The sequence below is a fragment of the Rana temporaria genome, chromosome 1 (assembly GCF_905171775.1).
Source record: "Rana temporaria chromosome 1, aRanTem1.1, whole genome shotgun sequence".
Taxonomy (NCBI): Eukaryota; Metazoa; Chordata; class Amphibia; order Anura; family Ranidae; genus Rana; species Rana temporaria.
The window spans coordinates 398,335,989-398,353,128 of NC_053489.1; the positions used below are offsets into that span (position 1 = coordinate 398,335,989).

The 17,140-nt window shown below is 44.3% G+C and overlaps 1 protein-coding gene across 2 annotated transcripts in view; it reads left to right on the top strand.

Annotated features, from left to right (window-relative positions):
- CRTC1 (CREB regulated transcription coactivator 1) overlaps positions 1-17,140 on the top strand; it is a 194,316-nt gene that overhangs the window by 11,781 nt on the left and 165,395 nt on the right. The gene's annotated exons all lie outside the window — the stretch shown is intronic.

Consider the following 17,140-nt stretch of genomic DNA (forward strand, 5'->3'; position numbering starts at 1 on the left):
CGATTACAATTTTTATAATCGATTAATCGGCCAGTAACATATTGGGGTTTTAAAAAAACAAAAATTGGCCCTTTATAGTACAAAAAAGCAAATCGCTACTGTAAATATTACTTTCACTGACCCACAGTAAAAAAAATGAACCCCTTACAGTAGCAATTATTTGCTCTTTTTGTACTTATTTTTGTTTTTTTAACCCAGTATGTTACTAAACATCTCAGGCCTGGGGTCACACCTTTTTGGTGCTTTTTGTAGAAACGCACTACAGTTCATTTACATTGTTTCCTATGGGACACGTTCACATCCATGAGTGGGAAGAGTAAGTGAATCCCTAGAATAATTACTTTAATGAAAGCTAATTGGAGTCAGTAGTTCAGTTAATGAAATATTGAATTTGTTTTAGAGGTACTTTTGATAAGACACTCAAACATTTTAAGATTGGTGTTCAGAAGAAGCATTAGCTGATGTGAACCATGCCTCACCAAAAAGGCTTTTTGAAGACACACGATCAAGAATAAGATTACAGGCTCAGAAACTTGCCCTTTGATGGGGCTAATCTTCATAAGGCTAGAAAAGGATATCAAGCAATCGCCAAGTGTTTAAGCATCCAGCTTCTCTTCCTAGAAGTGGGTGTTCAGCCAAGATGGCCCCCAAGGAATGATACAGAATCCACAATGAGGTAAAGGAGAACTCACAAGAAATGGCTAGAGGCTTGAAGACCTTGCTGGAACTGGCAAACATCCCCGTTCACGAGTCTACCATACGTCTGAACAGGCAGGGTATTACATGGCAGCACACCATGGAGGAAGCCTCTGAAACTTGTCAGAGAGAACCTTGGCAAACTGCAATGAAACTGCTTTCCAACATCAAAACATCATCCCAAAGGTGAAGTGAACATGATGATTTGGGCTTGCTTCACTACCTCAGAGCCTGGACCACTTGTCCATCATTGAAGGGAAAATACATTTACATATATGATGATGTTTGGGTGGCTGTCCAATAGTTGAAGATTAGTGGAAGCTGTGTGATGGAGCAAGACAATAACCCAAAGCATCAAACTAAATCCTCCACAAACTGACTTCAGCAAAACAAATGCTCCTTTCTGGAGTGGCCCAGACCATGACCCCATAGAGTGGCCCTCAAGGTCACTCCACAGCATTTCACATCAGACATCCTACAAATATATCTGAGCTGAAGCAGTTTTATAAACCAGAATAATGGAAGATTTCAAGTCTGAGGAATGGCAGTCTTGAACTGATCAGGGATTTTGCCTTTTTTGCTCTTTGTCCGTCTCCAGTCTACCAGAAGATCTCCCTAAATTGCCTGGATGTAATTTGGGCTTTGCGAGTTTACCTTGCAGCTGCTTTTTATAAGATGGACTTGTCGTCCTTAACCACTTAAGTCCCGGACCAATATGCAGGTAAAGGACCAGGCCCCTTTTTGCGATTCGGCACTGCTTTGCTTTAACTGACAATTGCGCGGTCGTGCGACGTGGCTCCCAAACAAAATTGGCGTCCTTTTTTCCCCCCCCCACAAATAGAGCTTTCTTTTGGTGGTATTTGATCACCTCTGCCGTTTTTTTTTTTTTGCGCTATAAACAAAAATGGAGCGACAATTTTGAAAAAAATGCAATATTTTACTTTTTGCTATAATAAATAGCAAACCAATCGATAACCACTTATTGCGATTTTTTTTTTTATACCAAAAATAGGTAAGAGGAGGAGGAAGGGGGTTAAACTTCTGAGGAACAGCGGCGTGTCCCTGAAGTGAGGAAGGGTACCTGTAGTACCCGTTCCTAGTAAAAATAAAGTTATAAATGCACTATTTTTATTTTTCCTACAAAAAGATGTGCACGTTTTAAATTTTTTATTTTGAATTGCTGCTGGGCTTCAGCAAGCAATGCTGGAGGCAATTTTTTAATACACACTAATATGAAAAGTTTTTGTTCCGTATAGGTATTCGTAATATATAATTTTTATCAAGTTGTTTTGGTGAAAGTTCTGCCAAAAGTGGAGATGCACACTAGTGTTTTCAACCACTTCCCGACGGCCGTACGACTATATACGGCCGCAGGGTGGTTCTACTTCTCTGGGGCGCCGTCATTTGGCGTCCGCCCCTTTCTGCGTTCCCCGCGCGCGCTTCCGAGCGCGCAGCGGAGAACTTCTGTGCTGGCCGTGTCCCTTGGACACAGCCAATCACAGATCGGAGTGGCCGTTTGCTAGGCGCTCTGTGCGGCCAATGAGAGATGATCTCATATGTTTACATATGAGATCATTTCTCATTGCCGGCTCTCGCAGACAGCGGTGCTGTCAGGGAGAGAGGAGACCGATCTGTGTCTCTTGTACATAGAGACAGATCGGTCACCTTCCCCAGTCACCCCCCTTCCCCCACAGTTAGAACACTATATAGGGAATACATTTAACCCCTTCCTCACTCCCTAGTGTTAACCCCTTCCCTGCCAGTCACATTTATACAGTAATTAGTGCATATTTATAGCACTGATTGCAGTATAAATGTGAATGGTGCCAAAAATGTGTCAAAAGTGTGCGATGTGTCTGCCATAATGTCGCAGTCGCAATAAAAATCGCAGATCGCCGCCATTACTATTAAAAAAAAAAAATTCTGTCCCTTATTTTGTAGGCGCTATAACTTTTGCGCAAAATTGTCGCTCTATTTTTGTTTATAGCGCAAAAAATAAAAACTGCAGAGGTGATCAAATACCACCAAAAGAAAGCTCTATTTGTGAGAAAAAAAGGACGTCAATTTTGTTTGGGAGCCACATCGCACGACCGCGCAATTGTCAGTTAAAGCGACGCAGTGCCGAATCGCAAAAAGTCCTCTGGGCAGGAAGGGGGTTTAAGTGCCCAGTAAGGAAGTGGTTAAAAGCTAGAAAATGCTGCATGAAAATGTACCAGCTTCTAGTAACATTTTAGTAGCTATAAAGTCCATGCACCTAGCGCGTGTGTGTGGTTTTTTTTTTTTTTTAAATCTTTAAGCTAAAAAAAAAAAAGCTGTAAAAATTGCTGGATAAAAAACGCTGGTAATAGCTTTTTTTTTTGTAGTAGCGTTTTAGGGGCGTTTAGGATAATTTTGCGTTTTATTCATGTTTTGCAGTAAAGGGGAGGGGGGGGGGGAGTTTATAAAACAGTTATTAGTAGCAAGCAGGAGCGTTTCTGCTGGAAAAGCTCCAAGAAACTAGAAAAAAAATTTTTTTTCCCTGCTCCTAGACGCTGAAGCTCAAACTCGAATAGCCTTAACTCGAGTGCATGGACACAGGACTTTTTAGCTTCTAGGAACAGAAAATACTGCTAATAGCTTAAAAAAAAAAGCTAGTGTGCATGGATCCTTACTGTCCTGCCTGCAGTCCAGACCTGTCGGCAATAGAATTTGTATTGAATAAAAAATGGTAAAGTTAGCCCATATATTTTTTTTGTATAATGTGACAGACCATGTTACGCAGAGTAAATTGATACCTTAGATGTCACACTTTAAAATTGCGCATGCTCGTGGTATGGCCAAACTTCGGTACTTAAAAACTTCCATAGGAGTAGGTTTAAATTGTCTTTTACAGGTTACCTGTTTAGAGTTACAGATGAGTGCTAGTGCTAGAATTATTGCTCTCACTCTAATGTTTGTGGTGATAGATTTTACACCATGTTCCAACTTTTATTTGAATTGGGGTTGTATTTGACAGTGTTGGCTTTGATATTTTGGTTTCTCCACTACAGTGGGCAAAAAGTGTTATGATGTAAATATAGCATGTGTAATGAGTGGCATAATTTACAGTTACCTGGTTATGGTTATATCAAGGCTCTGTTGGCCTTGTGTGGTTGTTTTTTATGACACGGTGAACAAGGGTTGAGTTTGCAAAGCTGTAGGTTTTTTATGTGACTGCCTTGAAAGTCTGTCTAGGTGTCTGTCTGGTAAAGGTAAAGCATGTGCTTTTAGTGTTTGATGTGGCGAACATGACTAGGGGGAGTTACTGCGGTCTGAGGGGAGTTACTGCGGTCTGAGGTGATGCAAATACTTTTTGCCTGTGATAGGGTTGGCATGAAGTGCTGTATTGTGCAGGGCAGAGCAGGCTTTTTTTTTTTATATAGCTAACATAAATGTTGACTTGGTTTCTGTTGAGCTAAGGCAGAGCAGATTCTTTCTATCAAACCTTCCTTTTTTTTTTTTTTTTATCCCTTCTGTCCTGCTTTTTAAGTTTTCCCATTTATATGTCCTAAAAGATAAATCCCTTCCATTTTACCACTGTAGGATCCTTTTTCTGCCTTATTCATAGTGGCTCTTGAACTCCCTGATATTTACACTCAAATGCCCAATAAAGTGGCATGGTTAACTATGCCACTTTTTACCTCTAGACTTGTTGTATCCATGTTCTGACTCTCCCACAGGATTCCCTCACTGAATTATTATTATTTTTTTTTTTTCATTCAGACTGCTATACGGTATAAATTGACATATCTGCATTGCTGGTTATTGTATTCTGACAGCTTGCGGCTGTCAAAATACCTAAACTGCTGCTGCAATTGACAGGATGCAGCTGATTTTGTGCTGACAATTTTATGCAGAGCTTCTTTGATTGTATTTTATTACAGTCTAAGAATGTTGAGTAGCAAGACGTCAACAGGGACCCAATTTGAGCAGATTTCATCTGGTTCTTTAGTGTATTGCCAGCTTAACTTCTGGTCAATGTTTAGAGCCAGGTTCACATATGTGCAGCTGCGGGTTAGTGTCTGGGGTCTGGTGCGTGTTCACTGGTTCAGGTGTGATTCAGGTCCAAATTTTTGCCTGAATCCGCACCTGAAACCAGACCCAAACGCACACGGGACCTTTTTTTGAATCCGCTCAGTGGCCGCCCCGAACCTTTGAGAGCCGCTTAGTCTCCTGTCATGTGATTTGGATACGTGGAAACCCACATCCAATTTGCATATGAGTAAACCCAGCCTGTGTAAACTAGACTGGAATGTACATACTATATAGGTCGGGGCAAGAAAACGTAGGCGGTATACTCTGTATATTTTAAATCTAAAATGCAGGCAGAAATGAGACAAATCTCCTGTATTTTTTTTAATACACAATTTAAAGTATATATTTTTTAATGCAAGCAGTGCACTTACCTGAGTTTAACTTGATATCAGCATTTTGTTGTACCTGTACAGCCCAGCTTAGACTAGGGAAAGGGAAAAGCAGCAATCTCAGTCACCGGGTGGGTGTGGGTAGAAGACCTATATAGGTGTTATAGAACCTCAATTGGATGTGACAGAGTTGTGTTTAATTTCAAAACTGAGTTGACAGAAAGCCAAACCCTTTGGAAGGTAAAACAGCTTTTCGCCTGGAGTTACATTTTAGGACCCTTTCACATAGATGTTCAGTCCGGATCTGTAGGCTTTTCAACCTGATCCAGACTGCACCACACTGTATGTATATGGGCGCGTGGATGTAAACGAATACATGTTCGTTTTACATATTTAAAAAAGGGCAGAGATTTATCCCCTGGAACTACAGGCCAGTTAGCCTAACATCAATAGTCTGCAAGCTATTGGAGTGGCTGGTAGAAAAATATATACACGATTTTAGTAATATAAACTGTATCATTAGCAGTAATCCGCATGGATTGATGAAGAATCGTTCTTGCAAAACCAATCTATTAACGCTCTATGAAGAGAGGTGAGCTGTCATCTAGATAAAGGAAGGCCCATAGAGGTGGTGTATCTGGATTTCTTTATCGTACATCACGGGACACAGAGCAGCATATTCATTACTATGTGGGTTATATGGAGTACCTTCAGGTGTTGACACTGGCAATCTCAAACAGGAAATGCCCCTCCCTATATAACCCCCTCCCATAGGAGGAGTACCTCAGTTTTTACGCCAGTGTCTTAGGTGTTAGTCATGGTTTAGCTTGCCTCCGCATCCTTGGGATTAGGTGAGCTACCGGTTCTGTCCAAAAAAGCCTGAGCGCTAAAGTGGTCAGTAACCGGACCCCAAACCCTTGGGGTATAGCCCATAATGCTTTCTTTTTAAGAGAGCTGGACCCTGGGCCCAGAACTTAGAAAACCTTTGGGCGCCTAATGTTTTCTGTTTGCCAGGGTGCTGTATGGGTCCAGGACAGTGGATCCTTCATGGAAGAAGAAGGTTCCCAGGGCCTGAAGGTCTAGACATCCCCACGGAGATGGGGGAAGATTGGGCCTCTTGCTTGGCAAAGTCCTGCGGCATGGAGCAGGTAAGTAAGGGGAAAAACTTGCGGAACTTGGCTCTTAGCAAGTTTTTTCTGGGAGGTCACAGGGGACATGCCTAAGGTTATGCATTGCATCTGGCAAACCAGTCACATATCATGAAGATAGGATGGCTCTATATGTTATCATTCCCCATAAAAAGTGACCTCCCTGGTAGTGTTGGAAAAGCTGTGAGTGGGGCCTTTTGTGTACAAATGTATGTGTGTTCAGAGAGCTATGCTTACCTGCAAGCCTCCAGGCGATGCTCTATCCAGTCCTCTTCCTCATGCCTGCAAGGCAGGCAAAAAACGCTGACCTCCTCGTGTGTTCCAGGCCTGCGGCTGCAGGAACAGAGAGGCCCTTCCTCCCAACCCCCCCCCCCGTCGGCGGGCGCGCGCGCGGTGCGCGTGCACGTGTTATAGGCGCATTTGGCGCCGTTTTAGCTGGGGGGGAAGGGCGGGTCAGTGGTTTAAGGAAGGGGCGGCCCTTCCTTAGTGCCACAGCTCATTCAATACTTTGGCTTGAGGGAGGAAGGACTGGAGTGAAGCACGGGGCGCTGAGGACACACAGTGGCCAGAAAGAATACTACAGTCTTCAGAAGATTGTGGTTTAGCCTAGGAATAGGCTGTTTTTTCTTTTCCATCTCATAGTCTTTTCTTTGGCAATACTACTCAGGGGGATAGAATGTTTTTTCTTGCCTAGATTGAAAAAAAAAAAGAAAAGTTTTTTTCTTTGGAAAAAAAAAAAAAAAAAAGTGTCATCTGGGGTAGAGGAAACATTTTTTATTCCCCAAACAGGTGTTTGGGCATTTAACTATTTATAAGTCCCAGGTACCAATAAGTAGCAGGTGTGCCTCGGTATTGTACCATGGCATCAAAGAACAAGCCAGAGGGTACAAAAGGTGGGGATTCCCCCACAGAGTCTGAGGTCTCGGACAGAGCTATGCCGCTGCTTTCCCCACAGGGAGCCTTTGGGCCATCGGGATCTGGGGCTGGAGCTGACGCGTGTCAACCCAACCCTAAGATGGTCACGGAGGAGGTGTTGCTCACCTCTTTAAATGAGGCGGAGAAGCATGGGAGAAATGATAGCCGCAGCTATGCGGGGTAGTAAGCGGAATAGATCTCCGTCACCCGTGCGCGGACCCTCGGAAGAGGAGGTCCTTTCCTCTGGGGAATTGGACGACCTCTTGGACAAAGACCAAGTAGGTTCAGGGATCGAAGATCCGGATACAGAGGAGTCTGGGGCAGTCTCCCTGAGGGAGAGCTGGTGGATTCAAGGCTTGACGGACTTGGTCCATAAGGCATTCAACCTGCCTGTACCAGATCTCCAGGTATCGACGATTTCAGCTTTGGGCTCACTGAGGGCGCCTCAAAGCAGTGCTGTGTTTCCGATCCATCCTCTATTGGAGGGAGTCTTGTTCCAAGAGTGGAACAAACCAGACAAGGTGTTCTTACCACCTAAGAAATTTTCTGTCTTATATCCTATGGAAGAAAAGTTTTCCAAGAGATGGGCTTCTCCTGCAGTAGACGCAGCCATCTCATGTGTTAACAAATCGTTAACATGCCCTGTAGAGAACGTACAGGTTTTCAAAGATCCAGTTGATAAGCGCTTGGAAGCACTACTTAAGAACTCCTTCACTTCTGCAGGGGCAGTAGTACAGCCAGCCGTGGCTGCGATTGGAGTCGCTCAAGCTTTATCAGATCAATTTAAGCAAATGCTTGAACTTATTCCTGCCGAGCAGGCAGAAGAATTTTCGGATGTCCCTAAGGCCATATGTTTTACGGTAGACGCAATCAAGGATTCCATCCAGCAAGCGTCACGTTTATCGTTATCCCTTATCCATATGAGAAGACTCTTATGGTTGAAAAGCTGGGAGGCTGAGCCCCCATGCAAGAAGCTCCTGGTAGGGTTCCCCTTCCATGGAGGACGGCTCTTCGGAGAGGACCTAGATAAATACATTCAGACCATTTCAAGCGGCAAGAGTACACTCTTGCCAACTAAGAAGAAGGTTCAGGGGCCTGCGTTTAAACGACAGTCCTCCCCTGGGCAGGGGCCCTCTAATGCCAAGCAGTATCGACGGCCTCCTGCAAGAGCAAACTTCGGCTTCAACAGCAGATCAGAAGGACAGGCTGTTAGAGGCAAGAGGCAGTGGTTTCGCAAGCCAGCAAAACCAGCCCCCAAGTCTACCTCATGAAGGGGCGCCCCCACCCACGAAGGTGGGGGGAAGGCTGCGACTCTTTTCGGAGATTTGGGAAGCCAGCATTCCCGACGAGTGGGTACGGTCTTCCGTGGCCACAGGCTACAAGCTAGAGTTCCTAAGGTTTCCTCCTCCTCATTTCCAGGAGTCGAGGATTCCAAACGATCTGGAGAAAGGAGCCGCATTAAGATCGGCTCTAGATCATCTACTTTCCCAGGGAGTAATAGTAGAGGTACCAGTCCTGGAACAGGGGCTGGGTTTCTACTCCAACCTAATGGAGGCTACGGCCCCCCGGGTGTTCACGAAGGTTCTAGCTCCAATCCTAGCCAAGCTAAGGATCCAAGGGGTCACGATCCTAGCATACCTGGACGACCTCCTAGTCATAGACCACTCGTCTCCCGGCTTGGAGCGAGCAGTGGCCCTCACGGTCCAATACCTCGAGAGGTTCGGCTGGGTCCTAAATCGAGAAAAGTCAGCATTCCAGCCCACAAGGCAGTTGGAATATCTCGGCATGAGATTAGACACAGAACAACAAAGGGTGTTCCTACCTCTGAGGAAGGTCAAAGCCATCAAGGAATTAATCCTACTGGTTCTAAGCAAGAAAGAACCGACTATTCGCCTATGTATGAGACTACTAGGCAAGATGGGGGCTACATTCGAGGCGGTGCCATACGCCCAGAGCCACACTCGCATCCTGCAGGCAGCCATCCTGTCAGCATGGAGCAGAAGGCCACAGGCCTTGGATATCCCGTTGCCACTCTCATCAAGAGTCCGGCAAAGTCTGTGTTGGTGGTTAGACCCTCAGAATCTACTGAAGGGAAAGTCTTTCAACCCAGTGGCTTGGAAGATAGTGACCACAGACGCCAGCCTGACGGGCTGGGGAGCGATTGTGGATGGTTCCACTCGCCAAGGTATTTGGGCAAGGCCAGAGAAGCTTTTACCCATCAACATCTTGGAGCTCAGAGCGGTTCGACTAGCCCTCAGGGCTTGGACGTCGAAATTGCAGGGGTTCCCGGTGAGAGTTCAATCAGACAATGCCACGGCAGTGGCATACATAAATCACCAAGGGGGAACCAGGAGTCAGGCCGCTCAGAGAGAAGTGAGCTTGATTCTCCTAGGGGCAGAGGCTCATGTGCCCTGCATATCGGCAATATTCATTCCCGGAGTGGACAACTTTCAGGCGGACTTCTTAAGCCGCCAGACTCTATTGCCGGGGGAATGGTCTCTGCATCCACAAACCTTTCAAGCACTCTGCCAAAGATGGGGAGTGCCGGACGTGGATATCATGGCATCGAGACTCAACAAGAAGCTAGACAGGTTCATGTCCCGCTCAAGGGATCCGATGGCCTGCGGAACCGATGCTCTGGTTTGCCCTTGGCATCAGTTCAAACTTCTTTATGCGTTTCCCACGCTCCAGTTACTACCCCGCCTGCTGCGCAGGATCCGGGTGGAGCACATACCAGTCATCCTGGTAGCTCCAGCATGGCCCAGAAGGGCATGGTACTCACTAATCTTAAGGATGGTAGTGGGAGACCCTTGGACTCTTCCTCTACGGCCAGACCTGCTATCGCAAGGTCCGATCCTCCACCCTGCCTTACGGCATCTAAATTTGACGGCCTGGAAGCTGAATCCCTGATTCTCAGGGGTAGAGGTCTGTCTCAGAAAGTAATCTCTACCCTAATCAGAGCCAGGAAACCGGTCTCTAGGGTGATTTATTACAGGGTCTGGAAGGCCTATGTAGGCTGGTGTGAGTCCAAGCGATGGCTTTCTCGCAAATTCACCATTGATAGAGTTTTAAGTTTTCTCCAGCTAGGAGTGGATAAAGGATTGGCATTAAGCACAATCAAAGGACAGATTTCTGCTCTGTCAGTGTGGTTTCAGCGGCCGCTGGCCACCCACTCGCTGGTTAAGACCTTCCTTCAAGGGGTCTTACGTATTAAACCTCCAGTTAAATCCCCTCTTTGCCCGTGGGATTTAAACCTTGTTCTGTCAAGTTTACAGAAACAACCGTTTGAGCCGTTGGCTGAAATTCCTTTGGTTTTACTGACAAGGAAGTTAGTATTTTTGGTCGCCATAGTTTCCGCAAGAAGAGTATCGGAACTGGCGGCCTTATCCTGTAAGGAACCATATCTTATTTTTCACAAGGACAGGGTCGTTCTCCGCCCTCATCCTTCCTTCCTACCGAAGGTTATATCCAGTTTTCATTTGAACCAGGATTTGGTATTACCATCCTTCTTCCCTAAACCTACTTCCAGAAAGGAAGGGTTGCTGCATACCTTGGATATCGTCAGGGCCATGAAGGCCTATCTTAAAGCTACAAAGAAGATCCGGAAAACAGATGTGCTGTTCATATTACCGGATGGGCCCAAGAAGGGGCAGGCAGCTGCAAAGTCCACCATTTCTAGGTGGATTAAGCAATTAATCACTCAGGCCTACGGCTTGAAAGGGTTGCCTCCTCCAGTATCATTAAAGGCTCATTCTACTAGGGCCATGGGCGCCTCCTGGGCAGCACATCACCAGATCTCTATGGCTCAAGTTTGCAAGGCGGCAACCTGGTCTTCTGTCCACACGTTTACAAGATTCTACCAGTTGGACGTAAGAAGGAATACTGATACAGCCTTTGGGCAGGCAGTGCTGCAGGCTGCAGTTTGAGACCCTCGGATTCCGGGGGCTCCTCTTTTTTGAGTTAAATTTAAAATTTAAGATTATTTTTCTCAACTAAGTTGGATTTATTATGATTTGAGTATTTCTCTAAATTAAATCCTTTTGTCTTGGAGATGTTCTCCCTCCCCTCATTGTGAGCATTGCTTTGGGACATCCCACATAGTAATGAATATGCTGCTCTGTGTCCCGTGATGTACGATAAAGAAAAGGGGATTTTTGATACAGCTTACCTGTAAAATCCTTTTCTTGGAGTACATCACGGGACACAGAGCTCCCACCCCTCTTTTTGAGGACCATTTTGGGAGGCATACTGCTTGCTACAAAACTGAGGTACTCCTCCTATGGGAGGGGGTTATATAGGGAGGGGCATTTCCTGTTTGAGATTGCCAGTGTCAACACCTGAAGGTACTCCATATAACCCACATAGTAATGAATATGCTGCTCTGTGTCCCGTGATGTACTCCAAGAAAAGGATTTTACAGGTAAGCTGTATCAAAAATCCCCTTTTTGCACAAGTTTGCAATACAGTTCCCCTTAGACGTTTACTGTACAACCTAAGATCCGTTGGCATGGACCATAGGTTGAGTACATGGATTGAAAACTGGCTACAAGTGTGAGTTTAGAGGGTAGTGATAAATGGGGAGTCCTCGGAATGGTCTGGTGTGGAAGGCGGTGTCCCCCAGGGTTCTGGGACAAATTTTGTTTTAATTTATTCATAAATGATCTGGAGGATGGGATAAACAGCTCAATCTCTGTATTTGGGAACGATACAAAGTTAAGCAGGGCAATAGTTTCTCTGCACGATGTGGAAACCTTGCAAAAAGACCTAAGCAAATTAATGGGGTGGGAATCTGCATGGCAAATTAGTTTTTATGTTGGAAAAATGCAAGGTAATGAATTTGGGGACCAAAAATATAAATGCAAGTTAATTGCTAGGGGGAGAACCTCTGGGGGCATCCAGGATGGAAAAGGACCTGGGGGTCCTAGTAGATGATAGGCTCAGCAATGGCATGCAATGCCAAGACACTTCAAGCTAAGTAATAAGGGGCTGAAGGATCTCGGCTATGGGGAAAGGTTAGGAGCACTGAATTTATTCTCTCTGGAGAGGAAACGCTTAAGAAGGGATGTGATATCAATATACAAATACCATACTGGCGACCCTAGCATAGGGATTTTTTTTTTCTTTGTGTAAGGGAATTTAACCACCTAAGACCCGGACCAAAATGCAGCTAAAGGACCCGGCCTAGATTTTGCAATTCGGCACTGCGTCGCTTTAACAGACAAGTGCGCGGTCGTGTGACGTGGCTCCCAAAACAAAATTGGCATCCTTTTTTTTCCCCACAAATAGAGCTTTCTTTTGGTGGTATTTGATCACCTCTGCGGTTTTTATTTTTTGCGCTATAAACAAAAATAGAGCTACAATTTTGAAAAAAAATCAATATTTTTTACTTTTTGCTATAATAAATATCCTCAAAAATATATATGAAAAACGTTTTTTTCCCCTCAGTTTAGGCCGATACGTATTCTTCTACCTATTTTTGGTAAAAAAATCGCAATAAGCGCTTATCGGTTGGTTTGCGCAAAATTTATAGCGTTTACAAAATGGGGGATAGTTTTATTGCATTTTTATTATATATACTTATATAAATTTATTTTTTACTACTAATGGCGGCGATCAGCAATTTTTTTTTTTTTTTTGTGACTGCAACATTTTGGCGGACACTTTTGATACATTTTTGGGACCATTGTCATTTCTCACAGCAAAAAATGCATTTAAAATGCATTGTTTACTGTGAAAATGACAGTTGCAGTTTGGGAGTTAACCACAAGGGGGCGCTGAAGGGGGGTTATGTGTGACCTCATGTGTGTTTACAACAGTAGGGGGGTGTGGCTGTAGGTGTGCCGACGTCGATTGTGAATCCCTATAAAAAGGGATCACACGATCGATGCCACAGTGAAGAATGGGGAAGCTGTGTTTACATACAGCTCTCCCCGCTCTTCAGCTCCGGGAAATGATCGCGGGACTCCAGCGGCCATCGGGTCCCGGTCACGGAGCTTCGCACGCTGGACAATAGCACAGAACGTACCTGTACGTGCATGTGCCCAGCCGTGCCATTCTGCCAACGTATATGTGCAGGAGGCGGTCCTTAATAGTTAAAGGGTTTGTAAAGGATTTTTTTTTTTTTTTATCTTAATAGCTTCCTTTACCTTAATGCAGTGCTGTTTTCATGTCCTCATTGTTAGTTTTTGCTCCCAAGTTGCTGTAATTCTTCTCTGATCTCCACACTTCCTGGTTGTCTGTTTCCTGATGACCACAGTACTGGGAGCTTTCTCTCTGTAGTCACTAATCAAGGAGGTGTGATTACTGTGTCTAAAACCCCTCAGCACCAATCAGTTTCGTTTTCCAAAACATCACTGCCCTGTATTGGCTCTGTGGCTCTGTACAGCAGAGGCAGGAAACAACATGCAAAAACGAAACTAGAAACTACAGGTACATTATATGATTGATTTTTATCTATTTTTAATCATTTTTAAAAGGAATCGGTTAACTATTATGTCTCTATACCCTGTAAACAGTCATTTCAGCTAAAACATTTTTTTATTTACAACTCCTTTAACGACACATGGGCATTCACGAAATATTGTTTTACTAGAAATGGCGGTAATCTGCTTTTTATTTTATCTTATCGGGATTGCAACATTGCGGTGTGCAGATCGGACACTTTTGACACATTTATGGGACCATTGACATTCATACAGCGATCAGTGCCATAAAAATGCACCAATTACTGTGTAAATGTTACTGGCAGGGAAGGGGTTAACACTAGGGGGTGAACAAGGGGTTAAGTGTGTTTCTAACTGTGAGGGCAGGGTTCGACAAATCCCGGGCGCCAGGTGACTAGAGATAGGGTCCTGGTGACTTGGCTTGGAAGGGGGGCAAATTATTTTTTTTGTTGTGAGCTGGTGGTGAGCCGTTGGTATTACAAGTTATTACCACCATATGTGCAAGCTGGCGCCATCTGTTGGTGGCCGTTGGTATTACAAGTTAAGCATTACAAGTTAAACAGCAATTCTAATGTTATTTTTCACTATTTTCACTGCCATCTTCTTCCCTCTAATTAGAACCCCCAAACATTATATATATTTTTTATCCTAACACCCTAGAGAATAAAATGGAGATCGTTGCAATACTTTCTGTCACGCCGTATTTGCGCAGTGGACTTACAAGCACACTTTTTTTTGTGAAAAAAATACACTTTTTTTAATAAAAAATAAGACAACAGTAAAGTTATCCCCATTTTTTTTTTTATATTATGAAAGATCATGTTACGCCGAGTAAATTCATACCCAACATGTCACGCTTCAAAATTGCGTCCGCTCGTGGAATGCCGACAAACTTTTACCTTTTAAAATCTTCATAGGCGACGTTTAAAAAAATCTATAGGTTGCATGTTTTGAGTTAGAGGAGGTCTAGAGCTAGAATTATTGCTCTCTCTACCAATCGCGGCGATATCTCACATGTGTGGTTTGAACACCGTTTACATATGCGGGCGCTGCTCACGTATGTGTTCGCTTCTGCGCGCAAGCTCGTCGGGACGGGCACGTTTTCTGGCTCCTAACTTTTCTACCTGGCTCCTAGATTCCAAACAAATTTGTCAACCCTGTGTGAGGGGATATGACTGACTGGGGGAGGAGACCGATCGTCGTTCCTACTTGGTAGGCACAAACGATGTGTGTCTCCTCTCCTGACAGAACAGGGATTTGCCCGCCATCCGCGAGAATCAGGTTCCCTGACATGCAGCAGGCGTGCGGCCCTGCTATCGCCCTTAAAGTTACAGACGTATTCATACGGCGATTCGCAGGAACAAACAACTACTTTGCTCATATATAGGCATGAGCTGGTCAGCAAGTGGTTAACATTGATCACAACTGCAGTGCATTTTGGCCTCAGGGCTGGGGACCTGCATGGAATACTGGTTTCCTGCTCTATGTTCTGGTGTGAATGGGCCTTGGGCAAGAAAACAATTTTTCCTTTATACTTTTGTCCATCTATGTGACACTTGTTTTAAAGCGGAGTTCCACCCAAAAATGAAACTTCTGCTTTAAGTCATGTGGACCCCCTGACATGCCGCATTTGGCATGTCTTTTTTTGAGGGGGGTGGAACCCCTCTTTTTGGAGGCATCCAGCTCCCACTTCCTAATGGAGCTGTGCGCCGCTGAAGGGTAAGTGTCCATATATTAAAAGTCAGCAGCTGCAGTATTTTGTAGCTGCTGACTTGAATTTTTTATTTTTTTGGCAGAACTCCGCTTTAAGAAAAGTACCCAGATCTTTTCTGATATCAGCCTCTAATACATTGCGCAGTAGAATGGGAGAAAGGATGTGTCGATATGGAACTTGTGATTGTAAGGAGACCAAATGAGGAAGGGCCTTATCTGTGTGCAGCTGCTCCTTCGTTGTCCAGCCAATCTGCAGATAGGAAAGTGTCAAAACTGTATTGCGGTATTAAACCAAAAATGTATTATATTGCAGCTCATTGATCATTAGATGTGGTGGCTGCATCCGTTTTCTTTTCTTAAAGTGGTTGTAAACCCTTACAGACCACTTTTACCTACAGATAAGCCTAGATATTATACGGTTTAGGAGATATTTACACTAGGGACTTGCGCCGATGTCTTCGGTGCACTTTAGAAACGGCGGTTGTGCCTTTTTCTAAAGGAGGATGTGCCGTGACTGGCGGCATGCGTGAGCGACGTGATCGCTGCTCCGGCAAATCGCAGCGCCCGAGCCGCGATACCCGTAAGTCAATCCGGGAGAGGGGAATGAGGACTGCTGCGGGGGCTTCGATCTCAGGTAAGTAATTCATGAGCTAGTATACATACTAGCTCGTTATGCCTTTGTCTTGCAGGGTGTTTTTTTTTTTTTTTTGCAGAGGGTTTACTTCCTCTTTAAGCTTGTTTTTCCTCTGTTTTCACCTGGTAATCTGGCCAGGAACAGATCTCCTTAAAGTGCCCCCACTCTGGAGCACAGTGGACATCTTTGGGCAGCAGCATTGTCGGTCTTGTGGGGGGGGGGGTTGTAGTGTTATATGTATTAACACTATTCAGGGAAAAGAGGGGAGCAGATACCTGTCCAACCCAGGTATTTGCTCCTACGTCTGCCGATAGACCACTGCAGATTCTGCAGTGATCTTCTCCGTGTCCGACACACACAGGTCCCAGAAGACCAGCAGGGACCAGTCAGGACGCGCAACATGACTCGCGCATGCGCAGTAGGGAAGCAGGCTGTGAAGCTGCAAGGCTTTATTTCCTGATTCCCTTACTGAAGATGGCAGTGCCTGCACCTGGGAGCCGAGGAACAGGTCGGCTTCGGGTGAGGACATGGCGGGCACCCTTGACAGGTAAGTGTCCTAATATTAAAAGTCAACAGCTGCCGTATTTGTATTTATTTTTTTCACTTTTATATGGTTTATCTCATATCTGTAACTGATACATTTTGCTAGATAGCTTGTTATTTTGAAAAACATACGTTCTAGCTGGATCACCAGATGAATATAAGAGAGAACCAACTTTCTACATAGCTTCAATTTCTTTTTACCAGGAAAGGATTATGCCTTTGTATGTATAAATGTTAATTTTCTATGTAATGGTTTCTTTAAAAATCTAGATTACATCTGATTTGCACAAATAGTGATAAACTATTTCAAGAGCATAGTGTTTGATAAATGACAATAAAAAAATATATAAAATAAACTTTGACCACATCACACAAACTCATTATTGACTAACACTGAAATATCCCCACTGTTTTGTCTAAGTTGTTTTTCATGTTCACCTTGCCTTCACAAGGTGCAATATCTGTAATTAGCCATAGATCATTTTTATGTTTCCTTTTTTTTTTTTTTGTCAGCTTATTCATTCTTTGTAGCCTGGTAATAACACAAAGACAATAAACGTCCATTGATTAAAAGTTATGTTGCATATGGTTTCCCTGATGTGAAATACAAATATAAAATTCTGAGCATTTGGTATATACATGACAAGGGGAATATATATATATATA